Here is a 21739-nt window from a genome sequence, read left to right as displayed (position 1 = left end):
TCATCACCAGTTTAGGCATATTAATTACACCAAAAAGACCAGACCTCTTAGGGTATTAGAAGCCTATAATTTCATAAAGAAACTTCTATGACATCGGTAGTCATTATTAGAGTGTATAGATGAAATTACATATAATTACAAAATTACCCTCAAGATATCCTTTAATATATTGGCTGCTGAAAACATATAAGGTCATTTCTTAAAACCTCTTGGTTTTAGTATGATTAAGAGCACATATAAGCTGGGAAGTTCAGAGAGGTTCAACCAGCTATTGAAAAAGAAAAATAATATTTAGTATACATACGTATATGCAGAATTGAATAAATTCAAACCTTTCTATGGGTTACAATTAGCTATGGAAAAGGAAATCCAATAGCCTTCAAATAAACTTCAATGAAAATACTTTGGTTACATCAATGAGATAATTTCAGAAGTATATATTACATTGCACATCATTGAAGGTGAAAGATGATATAATGGTGAGAGAATAATTAAAGGCAATCAATTTCCTTTATCAGTGAATTTCAGTGGCAACAGGCATCATTCAATATGGAACAGAATTATACAGATATGGATGGATGAATTGCATTCTCCTGCCAATTGCAAATCAATGCTGTTGGCAGTCAACATTAGAACTGTAGGACTTTGAAGGATTAACAATTTCTGACATCAAAACAAAAGCTGTAAAAAACAGACACATAAATCACATAAGGTCAAGCAATTACAAACCATATACCAGTCATAGGAGAAAATAGAAGATTGCTTTAGATGACATCATGATCCAAACCCAGTATAAATGTCTGATAAGCAATACTAATAAGAGATACTGCATAATATGATCCAATCAATCAGCAGCTGTGACACTCCATGAATTGATGTTATCTACAAATATCTGAAATATCTGAAATCAACACAGAATTGAAGATTTATGTGCTGCTTTTCTTATTTCTGGTTTTCTTTAGGCCCTTCAAGATAGGCAATTCCTAGATGTTAGAGAGAAAAAAAATGTATGTCTCCTACCAACTAAAGAAATATTGACTTCCAAGTAAATGAAATTTCATGATTTTAAGGAAAATATTCTCCAATCTCAAAAAAAAAAAATTGGAGCAATGTTTAATTTCATCATTTCTGGATAATTTACCAAATATATGTTTTTAAAGTGACAGCAACACTAAAATGTAATTGTTTGAATTCATCAGAAAAGTGCCTTTTAAATATTGACAAGAATTACAATGTACATTTCATCTTCATTCAACAATAGGGGGTTGTGACTAAATCTTCTGTCAGTTAGACACATACTAACTATATTAAATATGTGGCCATGGGCAAGTCACTTTTTGTTATTAAGTGTAAATTGTGAATGTGATCTGAAAAAATCTTGTCATCCTTTGTATTTAATATTAGAAATGCAACCTTAGTCATTAGACATAATATAAATAATGAGGTTTATTTTTATTGATTCATGTATGCATTTGCTTTCCAGTTATAAGTACTAAAGAATACCAGATGATAATTCTTACATAATTTTCATTTCCAATAAAACCCAAAGTATATTTTTTCCTCTCTAAAAATATTGTTTCTCTCATATGGGACGACTATCTGGGAAAGAATGAGGAGAAATAATAATTGGAATAGCTATAATGATGTATGAAATAGAAAATATCAGTAAACATTAAAAAAGAATCCCCAAATAAGTACACAACAAAAAATTCAACTTGTGTCTCACAAAGTGTGATATTGTGTATTATGTGATGTGAATAAAGGTTTTATAATAATATTTTTATATTAATATGTTTCTCATAAAATAGTTAATGTGTATAAGATTTTAGTACAACAATTTTTGAGTACAAATATAATTATATGTATTTTGCTTCTAATTTTCTCTAATTTCACTTATTTTAAAGTATTCTATGACATCAGACCAACTCCTCCCCAAGTTCTTCATTTAACCAGTATTTAAATTTCATGAATACATTTTAAGGTCAAATTTCAAAAATCTCCTGTGACAAAGGTAGTTTGAAAAATGAAACTCTATAATCACCATCACCTACCTAAAACTTTTAGGGTTACCAGAGACCATTACAGTGTTGGTCTATAGATTAGAGATCTGAAAATGATAAATTTAAGCTCCTTGGACAGACACTCTCCTTTTTTATCTTTGTCTTCCAAGAACCTCACATGATTGTCCAGAACCCAGTAGAAGCTAAATAAGTGCTTGTTGATCAACTGATGTCTGCTTATTTGATCTGAGATACTGTAAATAATAGAATTGGTTTGACCATAACAGATGTTATTTGTTCATAATAACATCATAATAGATGTTATTTGTTACTAAGAATGTAATTCTTTTTCCCCACTAGAAAACATTTTTTGAGTTCTAGTTACAGAACATATATCTAATATACAATCACTTTTTATGTCAGAATGTTGTTTTATTAAGGAGTCACAGGATTCTTAAAAATAGAGGTGAGCTCTTCTAAGTTTCAAGAAGGACGGTGACAGGTTTCAAGATGGAATAGAGAATAGAAATGAGAATGCTAATTCTAATATGAATTCCTTGCATTAACCTAGGAAATTGTTATTATTACATAGCTTTGTTAAACCTTAAGACAGAAATTATCATGAATACAATGACTTATTGTGAAGATGAACAATTCATTATTGAAACTAATATAAGTTTTCATAGAATTAAAAAAAAATTTCTTCAATGAAAAAAGAATTCTATCTTGCAAAGAAATAGTTTCTCACCAAATGTGAAATTATGTAAAACAAAAATTTTCTTCTCCACAACTGTCATCTTATAGTGGGCAGGCTGACCTCATAGTCAGTAAAACCTATCATTTAAACTAATAGTGTCATAGGGAAGCCTTCTAACCTCTCAATTCCCCTAAGCAAATCTTTACAACTGTAAGTTACAGATGAGTTGCTTTACTGTATCATTGTAAGGAGCATCTCTTCTAGGAATTATTTCTATTGAAATCATAGAAATGAACCCATACCTCACAAAATTAAAAACAACAATTATTTTCATTCAGTTTTATTTTATTTTTAAGTTACTCAGTCTTTTAAAATATATTGGGAAGTTAAAATTTTTTAAGAATTCCTCTTATACGAATCCCAGTTGGTAATAAAGTGTATAAAGTACACTCTACAAAGTACTCATAGTCATTAGCTTATTGTTATAACTTGTATAATGTGGAGACAGTGGATACTAAAGGAATATTAATGAATGTTGATGATTATGGGCCATATACTTATATAACCAATATAGCAAATCTGATACACAGAAATAAGAATGAAAAATACATTTTAAAGTAATCACCATCAGCAATCACATAAGTTACTAAAGGTACATCTGTAGATACTGCATTATAGGGCAGTGGACAATGTAAATTAAAAACTATATTTACTACCTTTTGGAAAAATATAAGGAATTAAATAAATATTTCAATTATCATCAATCTCTTAAACATGAGGCTCTAGGAAACAATATTTAGAAGAGAAAGAAATGTCAAGATTATATAAAGTATTTATTTGGGTGGGGGTTATTGATTATTTTAAAGTAATCTCTTCAGATCTAAAGTGACATCTCCAAAGCCCTGAGACTATTATCGATCATTTTCTGACAGAAAAAAATGCCATAAAATAAAATAAACCATCATATGATGCTAGCAAATCAAAATATCTTGGGATTCAGAAGAGAAGAGCCCCTGCCTACATAACCTGGAGTGAAGGCTGGCTTTGGAGTGTACAGGAAGCACTGCAATGCAGCAGAATAGACTCCTAAAATATCAGAAATGCTGCAATAGCAGATATATGACAGGGCACATCCACACAACAATAAAGCCAAAGGGTACAAAATAAAAGCAATGCATCGTTTCCACAAACTTAACTTTGGACCCAGTCTCAGTCAGAATCTAAAGGACTGTAGGTCTGGCTCTTGAGATTTCCTTTCTGGAAGATATGTGTGCTGCTTTCTTACTTTATTACCTAGAAAGCATTTCTGTAAGCAAGGTATCTGTCATTTGTCACTGAATACCAGAGGGGAGTTATTGGGTAACAATGTTTTGGGAACTTTTGTCTAGTTCATGATTGAATAGTTGCACAATGGGTATTATCCAAGATTGTTTATACTGACCAGTTATCTTCTGCCTCTTATTATCTTTGTGAAAATCTTGCTTATTTTATTTTATTTAACACTTTCATTACTTAAAAGATTTATCACAGTAAATAAATGAAGATTAACTTGAGGTAATACAAATTCTTGACTTTTAGAAATCTGTCTGAAATCTATTTCAGAATTAGAGTTGAAATGCAAACTTTAATCTCTTGTTAAAAGTGATTCATATGAACTGTTCAATAATAACAACTTTCTGAATTTAGAAGAAAAAAAAACTTCCATCTTTATGGGGAGTCAATTCAATAAACCTTTTCTTGTTATCAATAAGCATTTTATATTCTTAGGAAGATTTTTCATTTTCTAACATAAAATGTACCAATTTTTTTCAAGTTAAGGGAAAACAGTTGATCTACCCAGTCCTGGGAAGCTAAAGTGAACTTAAGAGAGACCTGAGTTGTTCTGATAATAACTCATGCTTCCCACATCCAGACCATGTGACAGTATCATCAAAGAGCTATGTGAAGCTAGGAAATTTCAAGCGGCAGTCAGCTCTCACGGACATTAATCTCTAGAGCTGGCAGGAGGACATTTTCCTGTTTTCATCCTAATAACCACAAGTTTTCTTAATAACAAGAAGCTTCAGGAAAGCTGGCTTCAAATGATATTCTCTCCTCTTTTTTTTACCTTCCCTCTAGAATATCCATACCTCCTGGGAAAAGAAAAAAAAAAATCAACTCTAGTACTGACTGTAGGGTTAAAGATAAGTGTATTTTCTCAAAGAGAGGAGACTCATCCCTCCCTTTTTTTGAGGTGAGCAACCTGCTCCCTCTAAATAACAAATAGATGGAAAAACCAAAGAGGATACATAATTAAGACAACTTCATGAGAATTCCCTTGGAAGACAGCACGATAGAATGAAAAGAGCAATAAAATATGTCAAGTTCTAGAATTTACAATTGCATCGACTGTTAACATGGTGTTAACATATTAACTGTTAACTATTTGAACAAACCTCTTAACCTCTCTGAATTTCAGTTTGAAGATGAAAGTATTAGACCAAATGAACTCCATAACTCTAGCAGGTCTAATGTTCACTGTTAACTATTTTCTTCCCTTTCATGGAGAAACTAAAATAATAGGTCACACTCATAGCAGTAGTCTGAAATGATAAGAAAACACTCTCCAAACAATGTCTTTGCAATAGCTATACTGATCCTTCACTATGTTTTCTTTCATATTTAAATTCTATAGCTTAATCTAGCAAAGTTCTTCAAAAGATCTTCAATTCAGTTAAATTCAAGACACTTTATTATTGTCAAATTTGTTACAAATCATGATGCTAAATACTAACCATATAAAGATTAAAAATAATGCTGGCCTTTCCTACAAGAAATTCAGAGTTTATTGGAGGTTAGGGTGGGAGGGTGGGAGGAAAAGATCTTTACATCAAGAAGCCTAATAAGAATGTGAGATAGGATAGAAACGAAGGAGTACTCTAGCAAAATTTGAAGAAAAAAAGCACTATCATCTGGGGAACATGAGAAGTAGTCCTTCAAGAGGCAAGATTTGAGCTAGTCATTGAAAGAAACTAAGTTTCTTTCTAAGCTAAGTCATTGAAAGAAACAACTGATACAATAAAAGCCAAAACTGTTTCTAGAATGTGTGGCAATGTACTATTTTCCCTTTAATTTTGTTGAATTGTCTCGGGGTTTTTGAGTGAGTTCATCCCTGAGTGTATGTTGGATTATATTGGCAATGAGCTTGGCTTCAGAAGTGACCTTGCTATGTTATGATGCCACAAGTTATTTTGGCCAATAAAGGATTTGGTAAATTATTGACTTAGAATATTGTCGATTATTTAGTTTCATTATCTTTTAGAATATCTATGTAAATGCATTTTAATACATGTAACCCATAATTCTTAAATTGTCATTATAATTCAAATTTATTTAATGGTACAAGGGGTATTTCCCCAGAGACACATGTGCTCCAGGCCCTTAAAGGAATGCTTGACCTAAAAGTTCCTCCTAGGTACTTTGATACTCTTGATCCCTGAAGGGTGGGAGGGATTGTGCTAAAGAGGACTGGCCAAAGGTCCAGAAAGAGCCACTCACTCAGCAGCCTTTAAATGGAGGGAATAAAATTTCTGTTCTTTCCCCAGCTTTTGAATGTAGTTGGGGATTCTGATAGGCAGTACTTAGATTTCTAGTAAGTGGGTTGGGGGTTTCTTGCCTTTTCTTGAGTTCCTCAGGGCAGTTTTAACCAGACCTCAATTTCTTCATCTGTAATAGGAGATAGTTTGACCAGATTGCCTCAAAGACTGCTTCCAACTCTTATTCTAGTATCTTATGGTACCAAGTAGCTATAACATTACAGCTAATCACTTATGACAGCAAAAGCATGAGTCTAGATTCTCAAGCTCCTAGCTGTGCCTTCTGCTTTATGTTTCTTCACCTGATCACAGATGAAAAATTGTGAGATGCCTGTCCCTGGCCTTGGTGGCAACTTCATAAGTTCAAGGGTTCCAGATACTGATTGCCTATTGTTAGAAAGAAGGACAGAGTCTCCCCTGATTGCCCATATTAATATTTTATCTTGTATATTTTATATTTGTTTTTATTGTTGCTATTTGTTTACTCTTATTTAATCTCTGGTAACTCTAAAAAGAATCATTATTTCCTCATGTGTAAAGGACTGGTCCTGTATTCAGAAAGATTCATTTTTATGTCTTTCCTTCTTTATGTCTCTGTCTCCGTCTCTTCTCAAATACATATATATATATATATATATATATATATATATATATATATATATATATATATATATATATATATATATATATATATATATATATATATATATATATATATAAAAAACACATTTGTGTATATATACATATACAGTTTTGTGAATATGAATATGGACAATCATTTCACTTTTTAGTAGTCCTTGATGCTACTTATGATAGTCATGAGTAATAGATGAGCAATCATTCTGGATAAATGAGAGGGTAGTTACACTAAATATTCTCCCTAAAAATGAAATCATATGTCCAATTCAAAACATAGAAAACCAAAAACTAATGATTCTGAAGAATACAGTGTTATATTACTGAGTACCATATAGGTTACAGAAATATGTAATTCCTGAAGAGGGAAGTTCATTATATGGTATGGAAGACAAGAAATCTATATAAGACAATAGTAAGCAGACTCAAAGTTTATAATATCGGGTTGAAGTTCTATAAGGTTTCAAGCAGAGAAAGATTATTGCAGGAAAGTGTTCTGAAAGGGGGATTAGATTTACTTTAGTGAGAGGAAAAATGTCTTTTTTCTCAAAGTGTTAATTTATTTACCTTTGTTTCACAGAAGATTATTAATAGCAATAAGAGGCTAGAGCTAAAAGCTATGATTTTACTGGCATAAGGAAATACCCAGATAAGAAAACTCTAAATGCAAGTATATTATAATCATACACTTAGTTGTCTAGAACATTAAAAGTTTAAGTGACTTGCCTAGGGTCACATACTTCTTATGCCTTAGAGATGGGACTTGAATCTAGATTTTCCTGACTTTAAGAATAACCCTATTCAGAAAGGATTGGAGAGACTTGCATGAACTGATGCTGAGTGAAATGAGCAGAACCAGAAGATCACTATACACTTCAACAACAATACTGTATGAAGATGTATTCTGATAGAAGTGGATATCTTCAACATAAAGAAGATCCAACTCACTTCCAGCTGATCAATGATGGACAAAAACAACTACACCCAGAGAAGGAACACTGGGAAGTGAATGTAAAATATTAGCACTACTGTCTATCTACCCAGGTTACTTATACTTTCAGAATCCAATACTTAACGTGCAACAAGAAAATTGGATTTACACACATATATTATATCTAGGTTATACTGTAACACATGTAAAATGTATGAGATTGTCTGTCATCTAGGGGAGGGAATAAATGGAGGGAGGGGAAAATCTGGAAAAATGAATACACGGGATAATGTTATAAAAATTACTTAAGCATAAAAATTTATAATTATAAAATTAATAAAAATTAAAAAATTAAAAAAATGATAACCCTAACCATTTGCCTCTCAGAACAAAAGTCAAAGTAGTTATATTTATAATTAATAATAATTATAGTTATTCAAAAATAAGGGGCAGTAAATAGAGTCCTAGAACTGGAGTCAGGAAAACATGAGACTGATGCCGACTGTGATTTTGGGCATCTCTCTCAGTTTCCTCATCTGTAAAAGAAGAATAATATTAGCACTTGCTTCACTGTTGTAAGGATCAAATGAGAAAATATTTGTAAAGTTCATAGCAGGCCTTAAAGTACTAAATAAATGGTGTTATTATTATAGAAATTATATTCATTTTGAAACTGTTTAGATCAATCAACAACAATGCAATACTAATTTCTATGTATTTTCTGCAACTTTATCCTAATAAAAATTAATATTATTAGAATATATATATATATATATATATATATATATATATATATATATTGGTTTTGCTGATGTGATTGGGGTTAAGTGACTTGCCCAGGATCACAAAGCCAGGACTTGTTAAGTGTCTAAAGTCAAATTTGAACTCAGATCTTCCTGACTTCAGGGCTGGTGCTCTATCTACTACAAGAACTGTCTGCCCTGGAATATATATAATATTTTTATCCTTAAGTCAACTAATAATATTTTCTATTCAATTAGCGAGAGAGAGAGAGAGAGAGAGAGAGAGAGAGAGAGAGAGAGAGAGAGAGAGAGAGAGAGAGAGAGAGAGAGAGAGAGACGGGGTGGGAGGAAGACAGACAGACAGACAGACAGACAGACAGACAAGGAGTTGATAGATGTACTAACAGCCCTCAATAAGCAGTTAGGCATTTACAAAAAATGTTTTTGGAACAAATTGGCTTTCCCTCACTGAATAATAGTAAAGCCTGGCAACAGATAAATGTTATTGAATTTGCTGAATGTAAACAAAAGTGACTTACCTCCAGATGGAGACTATGAAATGGCTAAGATCCAAAAGTAGAATCAAAAGGCCCTACATGGATAATATCCCCAAGGATTCAACAACAATATGTTGAAAAGAAAACTTTAAAAACTGATTTAGTTATGCAAATTTGTTAACTGTAGCAAGTAGTTTATGATAGTAGTTTAGAAACAGGTCATTGCTAAGAAAAATTAGAGAAAGTTCATACTTAAGGGACTTAGATTTTTTTTTGATTTGATGCAATTTATTCAAGAAAATCGTAGACATTTACAACATATCACAAATTGCTAAACTTTAATACCTATGAACTATCAAGAAGCAGCCTAATATTCTGGATAGAGCTCTGGCTTTATAAACAAAAAGATTTGCATTTGAATTGTGCAATAAATACTTAGTATTTGTATGATTCTAATTAGTCCCTTAACCATTTGAGATGTAAGTTCCTTTTTTTCTGTAAAATGAGGGTTGATTTCAACAATTGACCTTTAAGGTAAATTCCAGCTCTAAATCCATGATCACAGAATCCTATAACCTAAGTAGACACTATTCATTTGCCATAATTACACATCATAAACTCAGAAAACTCCTAATACTAACAGATGGTAAATAATGATAATTTGAAAGACAAACTATCACTGAGAATTCAACAAATAAGCCATGCTAAATTGAAAACACAAATCACAGAGAAAATCATTGGCCACAACTATTCACATATAATACTCATCCATAGAATTTTAAGAATGACACTTTAATAAGCAATTTTAAATTGCATACTTATAACTTCCAAACTACAGAATGAAAAGCTTCCAAAATAGAGTGAGTGGAAGAAATCAAGACCATGTGGGAACAAGACAGGATACATATCTTCTCTATCATCTTGCTGTTAATGCAGCTGTCCCTAAGCTGCTGTCAATGAATTTATTTCCAATTGCTTTTGTTCAATTACAAAATAGTGTGAAATAGTCCATATAACAGAAAATATGAAGGAAGGATAGCAACATAGTAACCTTTTTTCCCAGATCATCCATATTTTACCTCCATCAAAAACATTGTGAAGAATGAGACAATTTTAAAACAATAAATTGAAATCATTGAAAAAAAAATGAAAACATAACTTCAACAAACAATTATATAGCACTTTAAAGTTTAAAAAAATGCTTTCTTTATTAAAAAAAATCCCTGTGTAATGGGTGATAGAAGATAAAATTCACCAAATGATTATGAAAGTAGCCAGAAATCATGCTTGCCCCAGGAAGGATTTCTTGAAGAGGCAAATTTATAAGACATTCTAGAAAAATCACAAATTCTACTTGAACGTGGTTACAGGATAGGGAAAATAAATTCCAACCTACTTCTTCACTTTACCAAAAGAGAAATGAAGAGAAATCCTGTCCAGTCACACTCCTGAATCTGTCAGAATAAAATGAGGCATCCCTAGGGTGCAGGCATTGCTCATTCCTGAGACTGGCATAGTCTACAATTTTTCTCTCCTTTCTTCTTTTTTTTTATTATTTGCTTTAAATCTGTTTATATATATATATATATATATATATATATATATATGTATTTATATTTCCAGTCTTACAGTTTATTCCTCAACACTTACTCTTCAATTCAGTGGCACTGACCTTCTGCATGTTCCATGAACAACACAGCTTCCAAACATTCTCTCTGATTATCACCCATAGCTGGAATTTTCTCCTGATCCCTCATTTCTGCCTATGGCTTCCTTTAAGTCCCAGTGAAAATATCATAAATAGGAAATAATTAACAAAGGAATTCCCAATCCTTCTATATATGCATATATATACATATATATGTATATACATATATATGTATATACATATATATGTATATATATATATATATATATATATATATATATATATATATATATATATATATATATATATATATATATATGCAAGCCCTTGGCAATCCCATGTTGTTTTTGTTTTTGTTTTGTGGTGACACTAAAAACTAAGGGGGGAATAAAACAAACAAACAAACAAAAACAAACCTCTATTAGGAAAAAAAAAAACCTTCAGCTAAACAATACTTCTATGAAGTCATTGCTTCTGTATAAAATAAAATGTGAGTAAAAAGCTCATCTCACAGGATCAGCAGAATACTAAACATGCCACCTTTTTTTTCTCCCACTGGCCTCTTGTCAATACAATTACAATGGGAGGAGTATATTGTGTAGTGCATGCACTCTCTCCAAGAAGTATATTTAAAATGGATTACTTCTGCTCCTTAGGCAGGCAATCAATAGAGATGTGGGTTGCAATAAGTACAGAGATGTCTGTGGGCTGTGGTCGTTATCCTCTGTGTCTCTTTAGAAATTAATTAAAAATCAATGAAGTGTGCAGCCTATTAATATACCAACGTCTAGATTAACAGATACAAGCTCAGCCTTTCTCTGCGCCCAGACATTGTGCAAATATATTCAAATACTATAGGAATGGAGACACATTTCTGCCACCATTATCACAACAGAAAAGAGCTGAAATACATGCTTATACAATCTGCATGGTCTTGGTTTATAAACAACGGTCAACACTCATCCGTTTCTTCTTTTTTTTAATCTGACAACACTGGCTTTCTCTGAAGGTAGCGTCACTGTAAATTATAATTATAATATCCCACATATACCAAATCAAAGTGGAGATTAATTTTTACTCTGCATTTAAAAACAAAAATTTCATTTAAGAGTCCAAGAGATTCTGTACCCATGAACACAGAACAAGTTCTTTTTACAAAAGTTTTCAGATGAAATGGTGGAATTCCAAGAATACTAGTTTTTGATCAGATGCAGTCTTCTCTATCTAAATCATCAGATGAATAAGAGGGACTGAGAAGGCATATCCAATTGAGAATCCTGACTCACTACTCCTACTTTATACTAGAAGGCATAGTAGCCAAATTGACAATTTATTTCTGTTATACTTGCTTCTTAACTATTACCACATTATATAACTTACAATTATGTAAATAGATTAAAAAATCAACTAACAAAAACCCAAAACAAATCTCCTATATTCCCCCATCCATTCTAGTTCTGTATTTGGTGAAACATGAATGAAACTTCAGGAAACTTAGAAAGCAGGCCCTGGATTATCTGTAAATAAGCTTTCAATGTTTGGGGGAATCTTTCCCCATGAAAAGCAAGGTATCTCATTGAGGACTAGTCATGATAACCCTCCTCCCACCCCCATTCCTACTCAGTAAACTTCAGGATAAAAAATAAAATCATGTTTGGCATTCAAAGCCATTCACAACCCAGCTCCCAGCTATATTTCCAGTCTTACAGTTTATTCCTCAACACTTACTCTTCAATTCAGTGGCACTTGACCTCCTGCATGTACCATGAACAACACAGCTTCCAAACATTCTCTCTGGTTATCACCCATAGCTGGAATTTTCTCCTGATCACTCATTCCTGCCTATGGCTTCCATTAAGTCCCAGTGAAAATGTCATAAATAGGAGATAATTAACAAAGGAATTCTCAATTCTTCTTCGTTCTTCATTCTGTGTTATTATATATATATATATATATATATATATATATATAAATACATGTGGATATATAATCTATATGTAATACTATACTATATGAAAATATATATGTGTGTGTGTGTGTGTGTGTGTGTATGTGGGTAGTTTCACCCATTAGAATATAAGCTCTTTGAAGTCAGGAACTGTCTTTTGTTATTTTTGTACCCCCAACATTTGGCACAATGCTTGGCACATAGTAGGAACTTAATAAATGATTATTACTTGGTTTTATTTGAATATTGATTATTTCTGGCACCCAATTACTTCCATAGTCATGTTTTAGTCATATATGGGCCATCAATCAGCAAGTATTAAAGTACATGATATTAAAATGAGTGCTAGAAGCAAAATGTCACCAATAAGCCTAATTAAATGTCTATATACATTAAGTTATAATTATTGTGTTTCTTTTTAATTTTAGCATAGTCCAGTGGTATCAAACAAGTAGAAATAGCAGCCAATCCTTCTATAAGGATTCCTGATTGCAGTATATTAACAGTTTTAAAATATCTCTTTAAAGTATTTTTATTTATTTTAAAAATTGAAACCCAATTACATTTTAATTCAATTCCTCCAGGAGTGTTGTGAACCACATCAGCTACATTTTTGACACCTCTGGTATAATGTATAATGACCTGATCTTGAAAGACTCCTTCTTGAGATTATCTTTCCAAAGGTAGAAGTTCAATGGTTGCTGACAGACCTAACTTTAGTACTAATCAGCACAAAATCTTTTACTTGCTCATTTTTTAAAACCTGCTCAGTCCATTCTTCTTTAGTCATCCTGGTAGCTAGTCTCCATTCCATGAGGCTCATATCTTTGTTGGACTTGGTAGATAAAAAGAGTCTATTTTAGGATCTAGCCTGGCATCAGAAAATTTTCTGCTGGGTCATCTCATGATGTGGGGCTTATATCTTTAAAACACCCCAATATCTTAAATTCATAACAAAAGACTGTGAGAATGTTAAACTTTGTTGTAATTATGACATACTTAAAAGTCCTTCTAGGGGAGTTCTGAGTCAAATTGGAAAAATCAGGCCATTAACAAATTAAGTATCTTTGTCTGAGCACCTGACTATATGTACAGGGGAGAAATTTTCATAGTTTAATCAAGGTCACGAAAACTAACATCATTTCTCTCTGGGAACAGACTTAAAGCTATTCATGAAATTAATCAGATTTTCTTCCCACATCCTTGTCTCCTTCATTAGTCCCTTCAACCAGTTAAAATGATCAAAAATTCCAAAGCAAATGTCTGGAAACAGTATCAGATAGCAACTCGGTTCCCCATCAATCACCAACCTGGACCCTTCTCCTTCTCCTTTCTAAAATAAGGAAGCATCTCTAACACACATCAGCAATGATTTTTTTTTCCTGTACAAAGAAGACAAAGTTGGTTGGAGACTGCAACTCAGTCTGGATGAAGATGTAGAAGTATTGCAGCCTCTTTGTCCTCATAAGACTGCTGCCAGCCAGCTCTTTTTGTTGTAGCTAGAAACTGGAAGATGAATGGATGTCCATCAGTTGGAGAATGGTTGGGTAAATTATGGTATATGAAGGTTATGGAATATTATTGCTCTGTAAGAAATGACCAGCAGGAGGAATACAGAGAGGCCTGGAGAGATTTACATGAACTAATGCTGAGTGAAATGAGCAGAACCAGAAGATCACTGTACACTTCAACAACAATACTGTATGAGGATGTATTCTGATGGAAGTGGAAATCTTCAACATAAAGAAGATCCAACTCACTTCCAGTTGATCAATGATGGACAGAGGTAGCTACACCCAGAGAAGGAACACTGGGAAGTGAATGTAAATCATTAGCACTAATATCTGTCTGCCCAGGTTGCATGTACCTTCGGAATCTAATGCTTATTGTGCAACAAGAAAATGATATTCACACACATGTATTGTATCTAGGCTATATTGTAACACATGTAAAATGTATGGGATTGCCTGTCATCGGGGGGAGGAAATAGAGGGAGGGGGGGATAATTTGGAAAAATGAATACAAGGGATAATATTATAAAAAAAAATAAAATAAAATAAATAAAAATAATAAAAATAACCGGACCGTGTATTAAAGGGATCAAAGAAATATTTCTATTAAATCTCTCAATAAATATCTGATACTTAAAAAATATATAGATGATTTATCAAAAACAATGATGAAATTTCACCCCCAAAATATGTTGTCAAAAGATAGAATTGTAAATAAGTATATAAATATAAATAAAATTTCATAAAAAATTTCAAAAAAAAAAAAAAAGACTGCTGCCAGCTATAGAGAATATAGTTAATATTGTTTAATAAATCTTGTTTGTCCACATACGTTAAGGTTATAAATTTTCTTTCTACTACCCCATCTCAATGAACAAGTTGATTTACTGTATAATTAATCATTTGCATTTTGTCTCTTAAATGTGTATATTAACAAAAGTAAAAGAAACTGCTCAAGTTTTCTCAGTTCCAATTTTTTGAGAATCCTTTACTTGTTATCTTCCCCACATTAGCAAGTAAGCTCCTCAAGAACTGGAAAAGTCTCCCTTTTTACTTGTATTTGTATGCCCAGAACTTATCACACAGTCAGCTCTTAATATATGTTTGTTGACTTGATTTCCTTTGGAAGTAAGTGTTAGAAATAAGATTTGAAGCTAGTTCCTCTGATTTCAACTCCAACATTTTACATATATATGTATTTTTTCCCTTTCACACTGTTTTTAAATGTAATTGAAAGCTTTTTTGAAATTTAATGCTAAAAATTATATAGATAAATATATAGATAGATATATGTATACACACACATGTGCATGCATATCAATTGTTTTAAAAATAATCCTTTTAGACACAAAATAAAATTTTGAATGCCATTTTAAAAACCTTCATAGGATTACAAGAGTAATGTTCAGGTCTAAAAGTTTCAGACACGAGTATAAAAACATAAAAGGCATAAATCCTATCAGAACAAATGCTAAGCAAGTCGATGTACTCTATTATGTACAAGAACATTTTTCTTTATGTATACTAGCATATGATTTTCATAACAGTTTGATTTAATAATCATTTCCCTCCATTGTTATTGGCAAGAAACTCACTCCTCCCACTATTTTTAGTTCTTCTAGACCAAACAATTCAGAAGCAAATGATGAATGTTTAATTTTTCTGGTAAGCAGAGTTTTGATGACAGACTCTCTCTACTCTCACCAATGACAAAAAAGAAAAAGAAAAAAGAAAAAAGAAAATTTCTAAAAGCAGTAAAAGAGAATGGATTGAAAACTGGAGGGAGGAGAGGAAAGTGAAAAAAGAATGAAACAACTTTTTTTAAGCCAATGACTGTGTTACAAAGAACAGTAGGGTGGTTTTACTGTCACTCCCACTCTATTTCAAGACTAACTTTTATATTCCTCTACAATTATATTAATGTATAGCAAAGTGGGACTACCTTTATCCAGTTTTATTGTATTCTATTCCATTAAAAAAAATACCCTGATGCAAATTTAAAGCTTTTATCTTCTATGATAAGACTTAGCTCAGTCTGAAATAATCACTGTATTAACATTTTTTACCCACTCAAAGTAGTTCAATTCATTATTACAAAAACAGCAAGCTTCCCCAGATTGTCATTAATTCCCACTGTTTTAATTACAAGAAAAAAAAAATACCCTATGGAAGGCTTTTGTGGATAATGGCACCATAAACACAATCTTATGCAAAGCTATGAAATTAAAACTGAGTACTTTTTTTTTTCCTACAGTAATATTCTGGCAGAAATAACATTTTGGCAAAAAAAAAAATTAATTCTATTAATGTGTAATTGGTCTTTTTTTTGGATTCAGTCACAAAGAGGGAAATAATGTTTTGCAATTCACATTACTTTCTAGTGTTTGGAAACACATGAAGACTATATTCAAGGCCAGGACCTTTTTAAAACAGTTCAATAACATCTATTCAGAATAATAAGAGACTCACATTTTCCATGTAGTTCAACCAAAACTTATTTTGATTCTGTATATTATTTTCTCATGCAAATGAGAAATTCAGTGTCAGAAATTTCAATGCTAGAAACTAAAGTGCTAAGGAAAAGTTATACAGATTAAAAATTCAGCTTTTTAACCTAAGGAATCAACAGATTATTTGACATGGAAAGCTCTAAATTTTACTTGTTATGTATATGAAAAGATACACTAGATTATGAAAGGAATGGGAAAGCTAATGAGAAGTTTTTTTGATTTCATCTTAATTTAAAACAAGCTACTTTAGGTTAGAATTGGTGGAAAAGGGCCTTTTTCTTATTTCTTGGGAGGACAGTACCTAAGTTTCTCAAGAGAGTGAATAGCTTACTTTGAAAGAAATGCTAAATAATGAAATATTAAAATTATAAAGAATTTTTAAGGTGGCCTGCTACGAATTGGTCAAAGACAGGAGCTGGTACACCTATAAGCGACATGTTGCTAAGTGTTTAACAATTGGTTCTTTGGGAAGGGGGATATCCACAGGAAATAATTTTAAATTTAACCTCCATAATTAATATTTTTATATAAATTTCTTAATTCTAGACAATCAATAAGAAAAAAAAATTCAAGCCCCAATTTATAGTACTTGTCAAATTCTAAGGAATAAATGCTCATAATGAAAATTTAAGAATCATCTTTCTATGTTCACAAGGAAAATAAATAATATTATCCAGCACATCTCTGGGCCAACTACTTCCCTTCCCTTCCACTTATGGACTATAGTCAATTCGTAATCTCATGTAGACATCTTTGTGAGAAGAAAAAAAGCCTGAGTTATTTGCACTGCAAATATATCTACTGTATAAATTTAAAACAAACAAGAAAATAGAATTTCAAAACATTGGCTCAGTTTAAATACCTACTCAGTTCAGAGATTTCCTATGTAACATGTCTGCCAAAGAATCCTATCCAATCCTATCCACATCTATCAGTGAAAGAGAATTCATTATCTTAAGAAGAAGGCCACTACTCTTTTCTTAGTTCTAATTATTAGAAAGTTTTTTCCTACATTGACTGTAAATTTAAATCACTTTTAAATTTTACCTTCCAGAAAAAAGATCAACATAGTTGAATGTTAATTGACTGTGGACTTCAGATATGAAAGTTATAGAATGTGTATTCCAGATGAATTATTTCATTAAGCAAAATCTGAGGAAAGGGCATCAGGATATATGAAAGACAATAAAAGCACATATACCTTTTTTCCCCCTATTATTACTATGAAGAAATTGCAAAAAAGCAAAAAATATCTTTCTAGCAGAAAATGTTTAAAATTAATAAGGGACTGCTTGTTTATTGGTGAGGAAAATAAGATAATTAAAAGGAAGATTTTGGCTATTGTAAAAGAAGATTTCAGGAGGGGTGGGAATTAAAACTGTATTCATGTCCCAGGAAAAAGTCATTTGGGAATATATGATTTAAACTCTCTAAGTTCTCAGTTATCACCAAGAACTCTTACTTAATCCAATCTGGACTGATTATGGTCAAATCATTTCACATTTATGAAGTTCTTACTATGTGCCAAACACTGTGTTAAGCACTGGGAATTGATACAAGCAAAAAGAAAGAGCCCATTTTTGTAAGGAACTTCCATTCTAATGAAGGAAGCCAATATAGATATCTCTTTCACATTGTGATGATTAGGAGCTCAGCATCCTCTCCCCTGTCCCATTTGGAAAATCCATGTAAAATTTGTTTGGCCTTTTCTTCCTAGTAAAGAAGGAATCTGATTTATCATGGTATTAAAAGATAAAATAAGTTGACATTTTACAATTATATATATATATATATATATATTTCTGAATTTCCAAACTTTTTTCCATGTCATTTGCTGGCCTTTGCATGTCATCTGGAACTTCCATAAAATTCCCTCTAAATTCTCATTTAATTTCTTATGCTGACAGTAATATATGGAAACCAAGATTGGAAAAGTCAGATGTGGAAGTTTTAACTTTATACAAGAAGAAGCTGAAAAGGGAGGAAAAGAAAAACCTATATAGTTGTTAAATATGTCCTAGTGAGTCAGGACTGGAACCTGGCAAAGCTGTGCATCTCCATAAAAATGGAAATTCTAGGAAGAACTGACCAACTAGTGCAGTTGCTTCCTGAGTGATCTTCTTGGGTGAAAAAGCTGCTTGGATTATAGTGGAGAAAGTAGTTCAATGTATTAGGGATAGGACCCAGAGAGGAATAAAGGGGTTACTCAGTGCATGTGGGCAAATATGTTAGGGATTTTTATGAGGATTCAAGCAGAACAAACTTCTGGAAACCTCATAGATTGGATAGTTTCTGGAATACCCTCTTACACAAGGATGATCTTGGGAACTTTTAATTGTGATAAGAGATTTAGAGCTAGATAGAACTATGGATCTCTCTTTCCTCTCTCTCTCACTCAGCTCATCCAAACCCTTCATTTTACAGATAAAGATGCTGAGTCTCAGAAAACTCAAGACCCAAACTTACAAAAATAGTAGTACAAGAGCAAATAGTGTAACCTAGGACCTCTGACTTCAACATCATCACTTCATCATGATGTCAGATGAACAAAATCTGTGATCAAAATTGTTAAGAAAAATGAAGGAATCTTGTAGGATCTTTTCTTCATACATGATAATTCTATATTAATGTATGAAGACATTATAAAGATGTCTTATTCCTATTAATAATTCTAGTAAATTATATGTAAACTATATCTATTCTACATACATAGAAATTACATATATATTAATACTTGCATGTATAGATACAGTTATTTACACTTAATTGTATGCTTATTATATATGTATACATATATGTATGTATGTATGTATATATTATATATATTTTGAGTTAGAGTAGAATAATAGAACAAAAAAAAACAACATTTGAATACAAGGAGTTACTAATGTGGTGGTTTGTTTTGGCGGTTTACATGTAGGAAAAATAGTTCAAAGATACTATTTGTTCTAAAGGAGGAATAGAAAAACCAAAATTATGAACAGTATAGGATGAGAAGCAAAAATGGCACTTTGATCCTTGTGGTATTTGAACTGGACAACTTTGATTTAGTGAACACAAGGAAATTCTAGTGATGAATTCCTTTAACTTAACACAAATAAACTATTATGTAATACATTGTCTTAGTGAGTTGATTATTGGGTCAAGGACATATTAAGCAACTTTCTTATGATTGCAAAGTCAATATATGTTAGTGAAGGTACTTGAATCACTCTTCTTAACTATATCAGCTTTCTATCCACTGCCTCTTGATCAGACATTAATGTATGTGTGTGTGTGTAAATATAAATATAAATATATAAATATATATATATACCTATATATATATATATATATATATATATATATAGGTATATATATAATCAATTTCAATGTTGAACCAGAATATCAGTTAGGTTTCTCTTTTTATGTCTCTCTTGTTATTATTAAATTAATTAAAATATATTATATATTATTATAATTAAAATAATTATAATAACTCAACATCAGCTGGGCCTATTCTTATCTATATCTTAGAGCATTTGCTTTTCCCTCCTTTTATTACCATACCATTTGATCTTCTCATAAAATAGCTACTCATACCTGGCAGTGAGATCAGAAATTTGGATAGTTAAAATATTTAGTCAATAAGTTTAGCAAATTGTTTCTAAGAGCAAAGTACATTGTATCATATTTGATACCTGTTCTTGCCTTCAAATTGGCAAAGATGACAGTAAACCTGACATACAAATGGAGAATGTCTGTGAAATGTCTAAAACTTTTTAAAGGGTACTTTATGGTTTATTTCTTAGATAATACTAGTTGAGTCAATGAATTGGATCCAATAAGTCAAATCAACTTATACTAAGTGACTCACATTGAAAGCACTGTTAGATGTTACAAACATAAAAACAGCAACAGTTTCTCTTTTCAATGAATTTACATTTATCAGGCAGAATTTGGCATGAAAGTATAATACATGCCAAAGTTCAATGATAGGAGGCAAATGCCACACCCAAAATACTTGAGGGAAAGAACTTACAAATAAGGGAAACAACAAACTCAAGTGTACAGAAGTGTGTTGTACAGAACTGATTAACCAGTATTCATACTAGGTATTCTCAGACAAGGGAAAAAGAAAGGCTCTAAGAGATGTGGCCTTTGAAATGACCTGATTCTTTATAAGAGGATCCTGGAAAGATACTGAAGTAGATAAGGAAATACATTCCAGGCATAGAAAATGATTTTGTATGAATGTATGCAAGTCATAATCCACAACCAGAAGCTGAGAAGTTTGAAAGAGGAGTTTATTTGGGTCAATTTTGGACAGTCTAGTTTTTAAGTGCCTTTGGACATCCCAAGTGATTATATCCAAAAGACAAATGAAGGTTAGAGAATTGAGATTAGATCTAGATACTTAGATTGAGAAGTCATCTGCATAAAGGTGATCTCCAGGGAGGAGGCAAGGGAGACCAAGGAGAGGTAAGGAGGTGAAGTGGAAGAAAGGAATAAAGAAGAAACATAATAATAGAGAAAACTTTCATTTAGAAATAAAAGTGAGATGAGATTTCAGGATCAGAGGTTGGGAGTATAGAAAAGTCAAATGAAGAGGTGTAGGGATAGATTGAAGATGAGAGAGCAGAAATGATCAATATGTTTTGAGAGATACAAGAGTGGGGATAGGATCAGGAGTAGCTAGCCTTAATCCTCTGAGAATAAGGCAAAGAAGGAAAGTACAGGTCAAGAAGCAGAGTCATTCCTTGTATTGTGGAGTAAGGGAGATGAGGAAGTTCATGATGGATGGCATCAATTTTCTTACTAACGTGAAAGGGGCAGTCACCTCCTGAGAGCAGGGTTGGGTTAGCATTGGGGTTTGGAGAAAAGATTTGGAAAAGTTGCTTTGGGGTATAATAGATCATTATAAATGAAGACAAATAGCCATGAGGCTTAGAAAACCCAGATGAAATTAGCTGACATGAATTTGTACTGAACTCAGTCATGACTTACTCCATCACCATTCAGTACATTGAGAATAGAAATTAGCAAAAATAATAGTTAACATTT

At 31.9% G+C, this 21739-nt stretch overlaps 1 protein-coding gene across 6 annotated transcripts in view; it reads right to left on the bottom strand.

Annotated features, from left to right (window-relative positions):
- Positions 1 to 21739, bottom strand: part of ERBB4 (erb-b2 receptor tyrosine kinase 4) — a 1327834-nt gene that overhangs the window by 57544 nt on the left and 1248551 nt on the right. The window lies entirely within an intron of this gene.

Source organism: Sminthopsis crassicaudata, chromosome 3, assembly GCF_048593235.1.
Source record: "Sminthopsis crassicaudata isolate SCR6 chromosome 3, ASM4859323v1, whole genome shotgun sequence".
NCBI lineage: Eukaryota > Metazoa > Chordata > Mammalia > Dasyuromorphia > Dasyuridae > Sminthopsis > Sminthopsis crassicaudata.
The sequence above is the reverse complement of the archived record's forward strand: the minus strand, read 5'-3'. Positions and strand labels throughout refer to the sequence as shown.